A 15,566-nucleotide genomic window follows, 5' to 3' on the forward strand; every position below is an offset into this window, starting at 1 on the left:
AGGAGAACACTAGAAACTCGATGACCAGTAGAATATTAAACCACCGCACTAAAACATTATCGTATAAACCAAAAGTGACCCACAACATGCATGTTTTCTAAAAGATTCTTGTCTCTTGTTCCCAGTGTACGATATATATTACATACCGACGGCAAATGTCAGACGGTTTGCTACCATTTGTATATTTATTGCAAGGAGGATGGTTTGATTGTGCAAAGGAATACGGCCAGTGTGACCTTGTTTCTCGGAGGGGCAACCATTTGTACTACGTTTTCTTACTCACTCTCAATGAGCGGGGTGATTTCTTATTTTAAGCAGGCGTTGATAGTATAGCCTGGTATGTTACTTTTCTGGTACCTTGCCACAGAAAATATCAAATGATAGACAAAAGCTTCTAAATGGTAATAGAAGAATACCTTAGAAGCATAGTCAACACGATGAAATGTCCGGCATGAATTATTAGTATGCATATGTTGTAAATACTCGCTTTAGAAACGATCCTACAGTAAATAATGATATTGTTTTGAATTAATCGTGCTCTCAATACAGAAAAATACGCACTTCGTGTAAACATTCTTGAAGGGTGAACCTCCGCCGAAATGCATACCTTACCAGTTTACACGGACAGTGAAACACAAACTGGTGGAACGTGTCGACTTCCACCCAGTCACATGACCTGCTCGAAGAAACTGTATGAGGACGCAACACCCAAGCAATTCCAAGAGTTTTAAGGGAGTGACATTTATACATCAAATTTTAATTTAAAAAAAAAGATTTTACCTGTATTTGTTATTTTACATACATTGTACAGAACGTTTGATATTTTATTTTGTTGTGCTTAAATTTACATTTAGCTATTACAAACGGACCTTGTACAAGACTGCTTTTCGCCCATTCAAAGTACGCGGTGACCTACATTTTCTTTAACGTCAGAGGGCAAACGATCACGTGATACAAACAGCTTAATAGCCGGTGGTAACTTTTGATTGCATTCGTCTACTTGACTCAAGATTTGTTGATCACGTGACGAAACAAGCATACATCGCAGAGTAGAATCTGAATAACTGGCTTATATATTGGCTTTTTAAAATTACAAACTATGTTGTAATCATTATATCCGAGAAAATAGCTATATTTTAATAAATTTCTGGCAGATAGGGTTTGATACAAGGTCGCATAAGTTTTCCAGCCTATTGGAAAAGCGATTACACTATGCTACCAACATGTAGCTCGGTCGAATTCCATGTTTTCCATAGGGGATGCGCTATGACCTCTTACCCCAAAAGAACTGTCCCAATATCTAACACAGGTCGGGAAAGGTCAGAGGACACATACACTTCCGATGCCAAATCCAATCTGATTAAATCATAACGACGATATCCTACGTGAAGATCTGACAGAAACCGCTTAGTGATCACGTTCTGGCGACTTTTGAAAGTGGTTAAAATCGTTTTGCACACATGGATGCGCTTCAGCCATACTGTTTGGTCTCCAAATGCGAAGATATAAAATGTCATCTGGTTAGCTGATAAAATTAGCGATTATGGTAATAACATAGGTCATTATTAGTTTTCCAGAACATTCTGTTGCGTCATAGATCATTTGGCAGTCTGTATATAAAAGGGAGTTTGGCAAACAATTATTGGCTTCTGTTTAATATCAGTGTTTTGAAATCTGTGATCAGAGTTTATAGTTGTGTTCAGATACAATTTGAGAGGAATTATTATTTAAATTACTCTTTCCAATTAAAAAATACTCACTGACTTTTTTGGACTTGAACAGTATTTTGGAATTATTGAGAATTCATTCGAAGACATTCTGGATTATATCACTGTCGTACAGCAGGACATTCATTACTCTTGGTACACCAGGATTTTCGGGACTGTTGGAATTCATTATGAAATGTCTATATTGCTGGAATTGTGGCAGAAAATTTAAGATTATTTGTGATTTAATTCACATTACTGTAAGCATCTTTTTAATTTTCACTCTGTATTCTAAGAAAATACATTATTTGTTGATTTTACTAAACCTGTTGGTTTCGCTACTTTCTGTTACATAGCTTAAGACCAAGAGTCATATCAATTTCTCAGGAACAACGTAATCTCTTAATGTTTATATTTCGTTTAAATGACTGACAAAGAACGGTATGTAATATCTTTAATACGACCCTGACAATCAATTTGCCTTCAGAATATCAATCAATTAATACGATCCTGAAAGTCAATTTGCCTTCAAAATATCAATCAATTAATGCGATTCTGAAAGTCAATTTGCCTTCAAAATATCAATCAATTAATACGATCCTGAAAGTCAAGTTGCCTTCAAAATATCAATCAATTAATACGATCCTGAAAGTCAATTTGCCTTCAAAATTTAAATCCATTAATACGATCTTGACAGTCAAGTTGCCTTAAAAATATCAATCAATCGTAACAACAGCCAAACTAGGCAAATAGAAAAGAAAATATGCTAAACTGAAAGTATAGTAAGATAACAATCTACTTTAAATTACTGACCAATATGCTTGCGTCATCTATTAGATTCCATTATTAGTCACCTTCAGCCTTGTGGGCGGCCTGTGCAGATTAATGGAAATAAGAAACGATATACAAACTTTTTTCCGTTGATTTTTGTTGTTGTTGCATTAGTCATGCAAATAGCTACAGACAGACGTCACTTAGACTGTGTAAAGTAATTAAGGTTTGTGTTTTGTGCTTGTCTTCTTTGCGTAATCGTTCTCTGCAGCTTTGTTCCCTTAAGAAAGGAATCGGTAGAGCCTGAACATTGGATAGAATGTATTTTTTCATTTCTCCGACACATAAGCATTCTCTCATCGACGAGTAGACTACAGGGCACACCATACTAATGGTATGGAAAAATGGGAACCAGTCTGAAAATTGGTGAAGATAAACTATAGTATATATGAGTTTGGCTGGCCAAGATTGGTTGATAATACAATTTGGAGTTTAGTAAAAAGAATCGTTTGAGATCTTATCCTAGTTGTAACTGAAAAAGTAGAGACATTGTTTTACTGGTGGAATTTCAGTCATTTAACTTTTTTCTTTGGAACACTCCTTACTGGAATAACAGATATAGCGGATCACCTGACTGAATCCCTGGACACTGAACACCGCCAGGCTTACTCGCTGTGAGCAAACTACAGTGTCACTCAACTTCATGCACTCCAGTCGGAATTGCTGGAGCTTGAATCGCCGACTTGGCACCGCTCAGGAAACACAAGTTCAAGTCCAGCCTGTTGTCAAACGAAATGCTGTTGCAAGCCACTTACTACAAACATGAATTTCAGTTTCTTTGTAGAGGAAAGGGTATGAACCGCGGCATTTTCTAGACCTGCATGTGTTTGAAACATGCGTTTTCAATTCCGTACCAAAGAGTCAGATGCTAATTTTAGTAATGAGTGTTCCAAACTCAAGACTGTTAAAGAACTGAAATTCCACCAATAAAACAATGTCTCTAGTTAGGATAAGCTCTCAAAAGATTCTTTTTCCTACAGCATAACTTACATTATTAACCAATCCTGGTCGGCCTAACCCATATATACTCTATTTTATGTTCACCCATTTCCAGGCTGGTTCCCATTTTTCCATACCATTAGTACCGTGTGTCCTTCAGAGTGCACATCCGAGAGAGCTTCAGCTCGTGGGTAGATGTCAGACTAATGGATTCCCACAGGGGTCTGTTCTTTCGCCAAGTCTGTTCGATGTTTATATCAATGACTTGTCTGAAACACTGTCGCACAAGTTCATGTATGAAGATGACATTGTTCCCGGGACCACAAGTCGCTCGTTTACTGAGCTTGAGGAGGTACTGAACAAGGATATGGAGGAAAATTCGAACGTCTTTAAGAAATGGCGCCTACAGACTAGCACAACAAAGACAGTCTTCAACGTCTTCCACCTAAGCAACGCAAATACGAATAGTGAGCCTTGCATCCTCCTCAATGGGCAGCACATAAAACGCCGCCCTACATCAACATACCTTGGTTTGACTTTGGAAAGATTACTGACATTCTACAACCACATGAAGAAAACTTCAGCAAAACTGAGCATTCGAAACAACCTAGTCCGCTCTTCAGCTGGCTCAACTTAGAGCGCTAGTTCTCAGGCACTCAAGCTATCAGCACTGGCATTCTGTTACTATACAGCCGAGTGTTGCGCTCCTGTCTGGGCTCGATCGTCCCATACCAAGCTAATTAATGTCCAGCTTAACACAACGATGCGCATAATTTCTGGAACACTACTTCCTACTCCTTTTCCATGGCTGCCAGTACTTAGCAAACTTCCTCCTCGGGGCAAAGCTACTGACTCTTCCTGTATCTGCGGAGTTCTACAGACCATTTCACACATTGTGAACAACTGCTCGCTGACAACTTTCCCCGGTGGACTGCAGGCTAAGCACCTTGATGATGATGACGCTGTTAAATGGATGGGCATGCACTGCACAAGACGAATAAATAAATTACTGAAATTAGCACATGGCTGGTGCGGAATTGAAAGCACATGTTTCAAACAAACGTAAGTCCATAAAATACCGTGGTTTATATCCTTTTCTCTAAACAGAAGCTGTCATCAGGATGCATCTATATTGATAAATATAGATTTTATCATTAGCACTCAGAAATATAAAGTTATTGAATTTGTAATATGGCGTTAGCATATGTTACTATGTGAACTAAATTTGTACCGTGAGTCCTATAGGAAAATGTCAAATGCCTTTGCTCCGTCGGTCGATACTAAAACGTCTCATAAGTCAGCATGATTTAATGTTATAGTATTCAATAGCGTCATAAAGAATATCAGAAACTATTTTTTAAGATTAAAACAAATGTTCGAATATCGGTGGATTCCGCCTTTTTAAAGGCATTTTGGTGATTTGATATACATAACTATAACGTCATTTAGCATTCACCTAATAAAAATCTCTCGTTCGAATACGTTTTGACTAAGTTTTAACCAATTAGAACTTTGACTTAGTAAGCAAAAGTCTGTCTCGCCCTTATATTTAGATAAGGTAAAACATGCTTCTAATTCTAGTATAGCAACGTAAATACTTCTAATTCTAGTATAGCAACGTAAATACTTCTAATTCTAGCATAGCAACGTAAATACTTCTAATTCTAGCATAGCAACGTAAATACTTCTAATTCTAGCGTAGCAACGTAAATACTTCTAATTCTAGTATAGCAACGTAAATACTTCTAATTCTAGTATAGCAACGTAAATACTTCTAATTCTAGCGTAGCAACGTAAATACTTCTAATTCTAGTATAGCAACGTAAATACTTCTAATTCTAGTTTAGCAACGTAAATACTTCTAATTCTAGTATAGCAACGTAAATACACAGCTCCTGATCATCACAAAGAAGAGTTAAATGTTTTAATTCAACATATAATTTTGTCACGCGCATACTTTGCAACATTAATTATCATTTCAAGTTAAATGAGTATAATATTTTCCTGACATATTTCTTGTTATCTCAGAAACAGAATAAGGCATAATAAATCATATACTGAAGGGGTGAAGGTAACTCAAAACAATGGCACACACGTTGTCCAATTTTCGTGAGTGGCTATGGCTGTTCAGTTGGTGAATGATTTCATTTTTATGACTACGTTACGAGCATGTGTGTGCGTGTCTGTTTGTGACTTAGATTTGTAACGTAGCTTTAACAATTTTTCACTCATGTCGCCACAATGTCTGCATGTGTCCTATGAAGTCTCATTCTATGACCGTAACAATGTATCTGTGTGTGTCCTATGAAGTCTCATTCTATTACCGTAACAATGTATTTGTATGTGTCCTATGAAGTCTCATTCTAAAACCGTAACAATGTATCTGTATGTGTCCTATGAAGTCTCATTCTATGACCGTAACAATGTATCTCTGTGTCCTATGAAGTCTCATTAAATGACCATAACAATGTATCTCTATGTGTCCTATGAAGTCTCATTCTATGACCGTAACAATGTATATGTATGCGTCCTATGAAGTCTCATTCTAAAACCGTAACAATGTATCTGTATGTGTCATATGTAGTTTCATTCTATCACCGTAGTTGTTTTCAGCTTGTGCTAAATAAACTTCGTACATCAACGACTTGGATATGTTTTACAGTAAAAGAGTCAACAGCTAACTTTGGTTAATTAGATTGTTTTTCTTTTTTTGCGGACTTACATACTACGTCATCCTCAAAAATTGTCTTTGATCTTTTTGGCATTAAAATAGTTTTGTTTGCATATATTTCAGCTGTAAGCTTGTCTTGAACGTTTTCTTCTGTTTATCAGGAAAGTTATTGTTCAATTGGTTTTTTAAAAAAATGTTTCTGAATCATTTATTGCATTTTTATCAATTTAAATTCTGTTGAATGTTTTTAGTTTAATTTTTGAAATAGAAAAAATAGAGAAACATTATATATATCATTTTAATTCATAGTAGGGGTGGATGGAGTCATGACGTGCAACTGTATCGATGATCATATGGGTACATTTTTCATATGAATCTTGTACTAAACTCTGTTACCCTACCATATTTGTGAACATTAAACATTTAATTTTAACAATTTTCAGTTTCTATAATTTGTTAACGTGTTTTGCAAGGGATGTATCTAATTTTCGCTATAAAGCCTTTTCATTCTTTTTTTCCGGAACATGATCCATCCATACAGGAATATGATCTATCCATCCGTAATATGATCCACTTTAGAGATTTTTAGTATCTAGTTACATCCAGAATATGATCCACCCTTACCGTAATATGATCCACTTTAGAGATTTTTAGTATCTAGTTACATCCAGAATATGATCCACCCTTACCGGAATATGATCCACTTAAGAGATTTTTAGTTTCTAGTAATATGATCCACACTATATGATCCACCCATATTAGTTAGTATTTAGATACAGCTAGAATATGATTCATCCATACTGGAATATGATCCACCCATAGATGCTATTAATATCTAGATACATCTATAATATGATCCAACCATATCGGAATATGATCCACTTTTAGAGGTTTTTAGTATCTAGTTGCATCAGGAATATTATCCACCCTTACCGGAATATGATTCAACCATACTGGAATAGTATCAACCCATACCGGAATACGATCCGCCCATACTGGAATAGTATCAACCCTTACCGTAATATGATCCACCCATATATGATGTTAGTATCTACATACATCTAGAATATGATCCACCCATAGAGAAATATGTCCAAGCATACCGCAATATGATCCAATGATATCGGAATGTGATCCAGCTATACAGGAATATGATCCCACCATGAATTAGCACCTTTTTAAAATATATTTATTTGTAGTAATGAATCACCAAAATTAAGGTATCCTAAACCTTTATCCATACATATGATCCACACATACATGTTGTTAGTATTTAGATATATCTAGAATATGATCCACACTTACCGGAATATGATCCACCCTTACCGGAATATGATCCGCCCATACTGGAATAGTATCAGCCCATACCGGAATACGATCCGCCCATACTGGAATAGTATCAACCCATACCGGAATACGATCCACCCATACTGGAATAGTATCAGCCCATACCGGAATACGATCCGCCCATACTGGAATAGTATCAACCCATACCGGAATATGATCCACATTTACTGGAATATGATCCACCCTTACCGGAATATGATCCGCCCATACTGGAATAGTATCAACCCATACCGGAATACGATCCGCCCATACTGGAATATGATCCACCCATACCAGAATATGATCCACTTTTAGAGGTTGTTAGTATCTAGAAACGTAAAGAATGACCTTGAAATTTCATACCTACTATCGGATTTATCTTAACATGTTTGTCCATTTTAAATTATTATTTGTTTCAGAATATCTATGTGGTATCTGGCTTACATCTCTTCCAATTGCACTATTGGTTATTAGGAACATATCGCAATTTGTACATATCGCACGCTTTGTCAACAATTCAAGTTCAACATCTAATATCCTTACATTTGTATCGTGTTAACTCAGGAGCAGAGTTACAATAAGCAGTGTTATTGTTTCCTACATACACCACATACTCTTCGAAACTGTCGCTTAGCATTCACGTGATACCCTTAAATTAACATCGTATAGATTTTCAAATTTTTGAAGTTAACTATGTTCTATACACATGTGCATACTGTTAAGCGTCATCTGATTTATTTGAATTGTTAAGTGATAACTAAAACTACGTTAATTATTTCGGGTGATGATTTTCATGTACGTAGCGACATTTTTTGTAAAAAAATTTTTTGCTTTTAAATTCAATATTTACTATTCCGCCACAAGTCATGAGTAAAAAATTTCAAACCAGTTTTTATTTCGCCATTTTTACCATTTCGGTTCGTTGATTGACTTCACAAAAGGACGCGTCCTGTGATGTTCAAAATGATGTTTAAAATATAAATTGGGACTGATCCAGACATTTGTTAGCGTAGTATGCAATTGGAAGTACTGGAATTGTAATTTTTTGATGCAATAATTTATTTGTTATTATTACGCGAGGGCTTAGTCAGTGTGGTTAAAAGCTGTGTTGTAGTGTTAAACGCAGATAGTCTCACTACAAAGCGAGTCACCTAATGACCACACATTACGAAAGTGTAATTGCACGCATGCATGTTTTTGTTTTTCTTCACATTTCTATGACTCATCATTAAGCCTTTTCGAAGCCGAATATTAGTACTTTATGCTACGTAAAACAAGACGCGACACAACCCTCTAGCGCAAAGAATTAATTTCTCTCTCAAATTATAAAACATTTGTACATTATAATATCCATATAATTCCGTATCTTAAGAAACTGGAGAGGTTCCATTTTACGAAACTAATCCATGTTGCCATGAAGTCTCGTGAATGCCGTACGTTATGACGTCTGCTCTAGAAAAAGGGTATTTACTCGATTTTGAGAAATATTTTCCGAACACCAACTCCCTGTGATCAACAACAAAAATCACTAAAATCGAACAAAACTATAAATGGAGACTTAAATAAAAATATCATCTATCCTAGTTGCAGTAGTATTAAATTTGACTATATTCCAGAAATCCCGCATACATACTACTTGTTTGTAATCCTGCAATAATCAGTTTAGCTTAGTATCTATGGTAGTCATCACAGATAGACTGTACCTGTATCCTTTCTAGTCATCACAGATAGACTGTACCTGTATCCTTTCTAGCAGTTACCTTATTACAAAAATGTTATGCTAAGAGACAGTAGTCAGCTTTAGAAAGAATAAAGAATGGCAGATATTCATTCTCACATCTAAAGTTTGAAACTTAATTTTACCTTATTAGTTATATATCTAGCCAATATATGCTCAGAGTGAGTCTTACAATAGTTAAGTTTTGGAGACCTTTACCCGACATTAGGTGTTCAAATTTTGTATTTTGACTCAGTAACATAATATATTTATCATGCATCGTTATTGTCACAATAGAGTATTTGCTTCACTTCGAAGAATAACACATTTTCGTTTGATAGCACGATGTAATAAGTAATTTTATCAAATTTGCAACCTTGTTATGCATGAGTTGATTTATACCCAGTCTTAACCTAGTGTCATCGAGTGGGCTATTCAGTACACGTATCATTATGTTATAACTGTAAAATCATTACAGATAGAGATATGTTTAAAAAAAAACAAACAACAAAGTATTTGGTTGATCCACGGCATAATTATATGCCCACATGAATAACTTTATTTTACAGATGCCAGTAGAATTTATTGATTAGAATTTTAAGTATCCCAGTACAGAAGCCAGTAGGACTGATTCATTATAATTTTTAGGGTATCCCATGCCAGTAGGATATTAATGATTAGAATTTTTCAGGTATTCTAATACAGATGCCAGAAGGATATTATTGATTAGAATTTTCAAGTATCCCATGCCAATATGATACTATTTATTAGAATTTGTAGGTATCCCAATACAGATGCCAGTAAGATGTTATGGACTAGACTTTTCAAGTATCCCATGTCAGTAGGATTTATTAATTAGAATTTCCAAGTATCACATTTTATTAAGTGTTCTTTTCCTTTTTGCAAGCTTTAGTTTTACGGTTTTCCATATCACTATACTTGCAAATATTTATAAAGACAATGATAATTTCACAGATGTGCTCGAGATACAGTGGCGTACTTAGGGTAAATGGCGCCCGGGGCGATGATGAAGGCCCAAATGGGTTTTGGTACCCCAAGACCTCTAGCAACCGTAATTTTTGGGCCCCAAGGCCTCTAGCGCCCGGGGAAACCGCACCGTCCGCTCCCTTACCCCCGTTAGTATGCTATGAGATATGCTTAACTTATTAGGTTTTCATAAAACAAATTGATGACTTGCCCCTTCTAAGTGATGACGAACCAGCACACTAATTAAAAATGTGACCAATCAGTCGGGAAATGATCAAAGGGACTGTTGCTTTTTTATTTTATTAACTTCACTTTTGGCACAACATTCGGCTCAATCGCGAAAAGAAAATGGGAGCTAAGTGCCTCTCTGACTCAGGACAGGCATGAAACCCGAGGGAGATAAAATCACATATAACATGAAATATCTGCTTTCACGAGAGAGATGCTTTACCTTCCCAAGAGTAACCTGCTGGCTATGAATAGTTCTAATATTGCATATAATTAGAAACTATAGCTCGTATAACCATCGCTATAAGTCTCGGTAGGATTCGTCTATAATGAACAGTTTGAGGCATTAAAAGCGGATTATTGCATTAACGCCTATATCGTGTTAAAATTCCGTATACTCTTTAGTGGATTGTCTGCCCAATGTTGGACATAAAGAAACGGGAGAGATGACATAAAGCTGTTTAAAGCTTTAATCGATCCTCTACGTGTCTCTTGTTTTTCATTCGTCCCACAATCAAATAAACGCGACATTATCACGTTGCAATGCTTCTGTATCACAGACAACTCGTAAAAAGGATTAATTACCAAAGGGAGGCCTTAAACAAATTTCCACCATATGTGAGCTAATTCCATAATTCATTATCATTGCTATTTGAGACACTTCTGCAACAAATACACAAAGAAGTATTATGACAATAGATTTCATTTTGCAGCTCATACCTATTTCCGGAATGCAAACGTGAGATAATAAAGAACTTGAACAGCCTCAAGTCGATTCATCAGATGCATTCGATCTTAGCTCATTTTACAAGCTGACTGAGTAGTCATATTATATTTAACTTTCCTTGATATAAGCATATCTTGCTTCAACTAGTCAGTCATTGCTTAGTCTGAAATTCTGACATTTTGAAAGTTTAATTTGCAAGGTTCTCCCTGTGTTCTTAGGATGTATCGAATTACACATCGTTTAAACTCCGACCTTACTAATAATATGGTTGAATATCTTAAGTAGAAACGTTTTGTACCTGTTACTCTCTGGGTACTTATGTCCAAAGTATTGGTATAAAGCAATTTGATATACCAATAATAATGGTATATCAAATTGTGATCCGCCCATGGGGCAATAATAATGGTATATCAAATTGTGATCCTCCCATGAGGCAATAATACGCATATATAAACATTCTCGAGCGTCTGCAGTTGATTCTAGATCAATGATCAGTTTCCACAAATAATAATAATAATAATAATAATAATGAGGACTTTGTATAGCGCCTAATCTTTAGAAGCTCTAAGCGCTTTACATCATTGGACAACACCTATAAGATAAAAAACATATAATAATATTATTACAAAAATGAACACCATGAAATTAGAAAAACATTAAAAAATAAAAAACATGCTGAGAATATTTCAGGTAGGAAACATTATTATTAGGTCTTTAAGTTTGTTCTTGCATTCGAAATAAGTGAGTTTTGAGAGCCCTCTTGAATGTGATCACTGTGTCTTTGTGTCTAAGTTCAGTGGGCAATTCATTCAATGGTCAATTTCCACACAATAATCATTAAACAAAACATTATAGTTAAACAACAACAACAAAACATTAAATACATCACAATATGTGTACCACGTAACCGAGAAATTTACCGTATAATGTCGACATGATTTGCAACTTTGTACCACTGATAAATACTGTAGATAGATCCCAAGGAAAGCGCACACATATCGTTACGATGAACCAACCACATTCATGTAGGTTAATTGGTGTAATTTCTATTTCAAGGTTTTAATCCAGCCCAAATTCCTTTTCTCTCTCACTCCATATTTCTGCGTAGTTTTTGTCCGTTATGCAAGAGAGGGGAAGGGGAACAGAAAGCAGAAAGAATTGTGATGAAAATATGAACTGTAGACGTTCGCGACAATGTTTATATATGAGTATTATTGCGCCATGGTCGGATCAGGATTTGATATACCAGTTGTATTGGTATATCAAATTGCTTTATGCCAACACTTTAAATGCCATGTTATATATATATATATATATATATATATATATATATATATATATATATATATATATATATATATATATATATATATATATATAGTCAAGAATATTACCATGAAAACGATGACACAATTTGAATGAGGGACCCGGGTTGCCGAGTGATTTAAAGTGCTCGCCTTTACCGATCACTGCCATCTCACCTAAGTCCGCGTGGCTTGAAGTCTCAGGCTCGGACATTTGAGGGTATATGAGAAAGCTTGCGAGTAGCTTCGTTTGAGTCTGCGATTACCACTGGGGTTTGCCCGGATTCTTCCTCAACCAGTTATACTTGCTGCCATGTTTAACATGTAATGTGCTGAAAAATAGTGTTACCCCGCCCCCCCATAAAAAATAAAATAAATAATCAAAACAACAACAGGAAAAACAAAAAAGCAAACAAAACAAAATTACTAAATTAAAAAATAAAATATCTAATAACAATAATATAATTTTGAACGATTTTTGACTTGTAGAATTTGCAGGGAATATCATTCCAGTCTTCTGGTTCATGCTCGTCAAGTTGATATAATAGTGACTTTCTCGAACGTACTTGGAAGTTGAAAACAATGGTTGTCCAAAGACATTATGGTATTGTGAATTCCGATTTTATTTCAATTAAATTTTAATTGACGAAACAAAGTAACATCATATTCGACCAACACATTGCAATTTTGAGATAGCAATAGTATTAGTCTATTAACATGAAGATTTTTAAATCCCTAATGTAAAACACTTAAAACTATAATGAAATCCCGGGGGTATAACACTCCAAACTATAATGAAATCCCGGGGGTATAACACTCCAAACTATAAAGAAATCCCTCAGGTAAAACACTTCAAACTGTAATTAAACCACCCCAAGAAAACACTTCAAACTGTAGTGAAATCCCTCAGATAAAATACTTTAAACTTTAATAGAACCCCTCAGGTAAAATACTTCAAACTGTTGTTACGTGTTTAGGCTCTTACAAAACGTAACAGAAAAGAGTGAAAACAACAAGCTTTGTAAAATTTAAAAAATGATTTATTTTCCTAAAAATACAAGGTCAAAATGAGAAAAAGAGCTTACCGTTTTACGAGTCGAATCCAAAATAAATACAAGAATTAAAAATGTAAGTCCTATTATTAAAAAGTCCTAAATGAATCGGAGTTCGAGTCCCAAAGAAATCCAAAATAGAAGGCGATGACGTCAGTTGCAAACTTCAAAGTGCTGTTGTGTCAACAGTTCCTTGTCGATTCACAAAAAAAAAAGTTTTGAATTCCGAATAAATTTCAATGAATGTCTTTGTCCAAGATATCCGTATGAGCACTTATATATTCCAGGGAAAAGAATCATTTGTATTCCATAAAATAAAATTTCAACTCAAACTGGTCACAACAAAACACCTGAAGGTGTCAGTAGTTTCGAGCCCAAATGCCCAAATTCTATCCAGAAAACAGTTATACACTAATTTAAGACGCAAAACAGATTCCTGTATGAGGGTCATATGGTCACCCTTCCAGAACAAATAGAAGCTTTTTACATGCATAACATCACGTATGGCCTTAACTGAAATCGATGGTTATTACTCTGGGAAAGGATAATATAATTTTTATTTAAAAAAAAGTTGTTTACCAGAACCCTTACTGGTTCTGAATCAAGGTCAGGAACGATGTCAGCATTAGATACAGTGTTTCTATATTATAACAGTCAGGTCAAACAGAACTGAACTGAATTTCTAAAACAAATGTAAAATCCAGTAGATAAAGTTTCCTTATAATAGTATGTAATGAAATAAAAAAATAAAAAAAAAACCTAACAAACAAATAATTAAATTGCATATACATAACACTGCAATGACATCCCTCAGGTAAAGCTCTTCAAACTATAATGAAATTCGTAGCTATGAATACAATATTATCTTAATTGATCTGTGCACTAATGGCAACGGTATCACATTTTAAATAGGGTCAAATACAGTGACCTTATTTATAAACATAACACTGATTATCATAGCATGGGATCATTGGATAAACTGATTTATTGCATGACAACATATTTATAAAAATGTAATGGATGAATTCTTTATATTAATTAAGTGATAATCCTGTCACTCACACCTTATGTTTGTCTCGTTTTACCGCAACAAAGAATTCGGGCTTGTAAACCGTATCAAGCTTGAATTGGTATCACTGTATTTGACCCTATTTCAGAGGTGTGCAAACTTTCCAGTGCAAGTGCCGCATACACAAATTTACACCTTGTCGCCGGCCGCATAGTTCATTAAGTAAAATAATTAATATTTGAAATAGCAAAAACAAAAGGTTTTTCTAAAAAACATCATAATTAATTTTCAGTTGTTAATATGTTGTTAATATTTGACAACTTAAACTTCAAAAGAAGCACATTTATTTGATAAACAGAGTAACATAAACGGAGTCAGTGCGAATGATGACTTGTTCCTAGGCCGCATGAAAACCCTTGGCGCGCCGCATGAAATTCCTTGGCGGGCCGCATGCGGCCCGCGGGCCGTAGTTTGCCCACCCCTGCCTTATTTAAAACGTGATACCGTTGCCATTTCACAAGATCTCACGATATTCTGTCAGTATCTCGTCTTTGTATAAGGCCTGACTATTACGATGCACAAGATATTTTGAAGTCTTTGTAACACATTTATTTCAAAGTATAAACAAGATATCCACACGTATACACTCATATTTATATATATTACTACTTGACGGACATGTACAATAGCCTGTGCTTAGTTGGACTTCGATGATATATGTACACACCGAAAAATACAGCTGAGCCTTTATTTAATTACAAAAACATATAGCTCATCTTTGATTTGAGTAAATGAAACAAAATGTAGTACCGCTCCGGTGGCCTAGTGGTTAGAGCGTCCGCCTCGGATGCGGGAGGTCGTGGGTTCGATCCCCGGCCGAGTCATACCAGAGAATTACGAAAAATGGTACTAACAGCTGCCTCGCTTGGCGTTCAGCATTAAGAGGTTAGTGTTAGGACTGGTCGGCCTGGTGTCAGGATAATGAGACTGGGTGGGACATCATGCTACATGTCTGCGGCATGATGCCCCAGTGCTAGACATCACTATAAACTGGCACATTGTAGACATC

At 35.4% G+C, this 15,566-nt stretch overlaps 1 protein-coding gene across 1 annotated transcript in view; it reads left to right on the plus strand.

Annotated features, from left to right (window-relative positions):
* Positions 1 to 15,566, plus strand: part of LOC149787569 (uncharacterized) — an 84,147-nt gene that overhangs the window by 21,022 nt on the left and 47,559 nt on the right. The gene's annotated exons all lie outside the window — the stretch shown is intronic.

Source organism: Sinohyriopsis cumingii, chromosome 11, assembly GCF_028554795.1.
Source record: "Sinohyriopsis cumingii isolate HCF-2022 chromosome 11, ASM2855479v2, whole genome shotgun sequence".
In the NCBI taxonomy this organism is placed as follows: Eukaryota; Metazoa; Mollusca; class Bivalvia; order Unionida; family Unionidae; genus Sinohyriopsis; species Sinohyriopsis cumingii.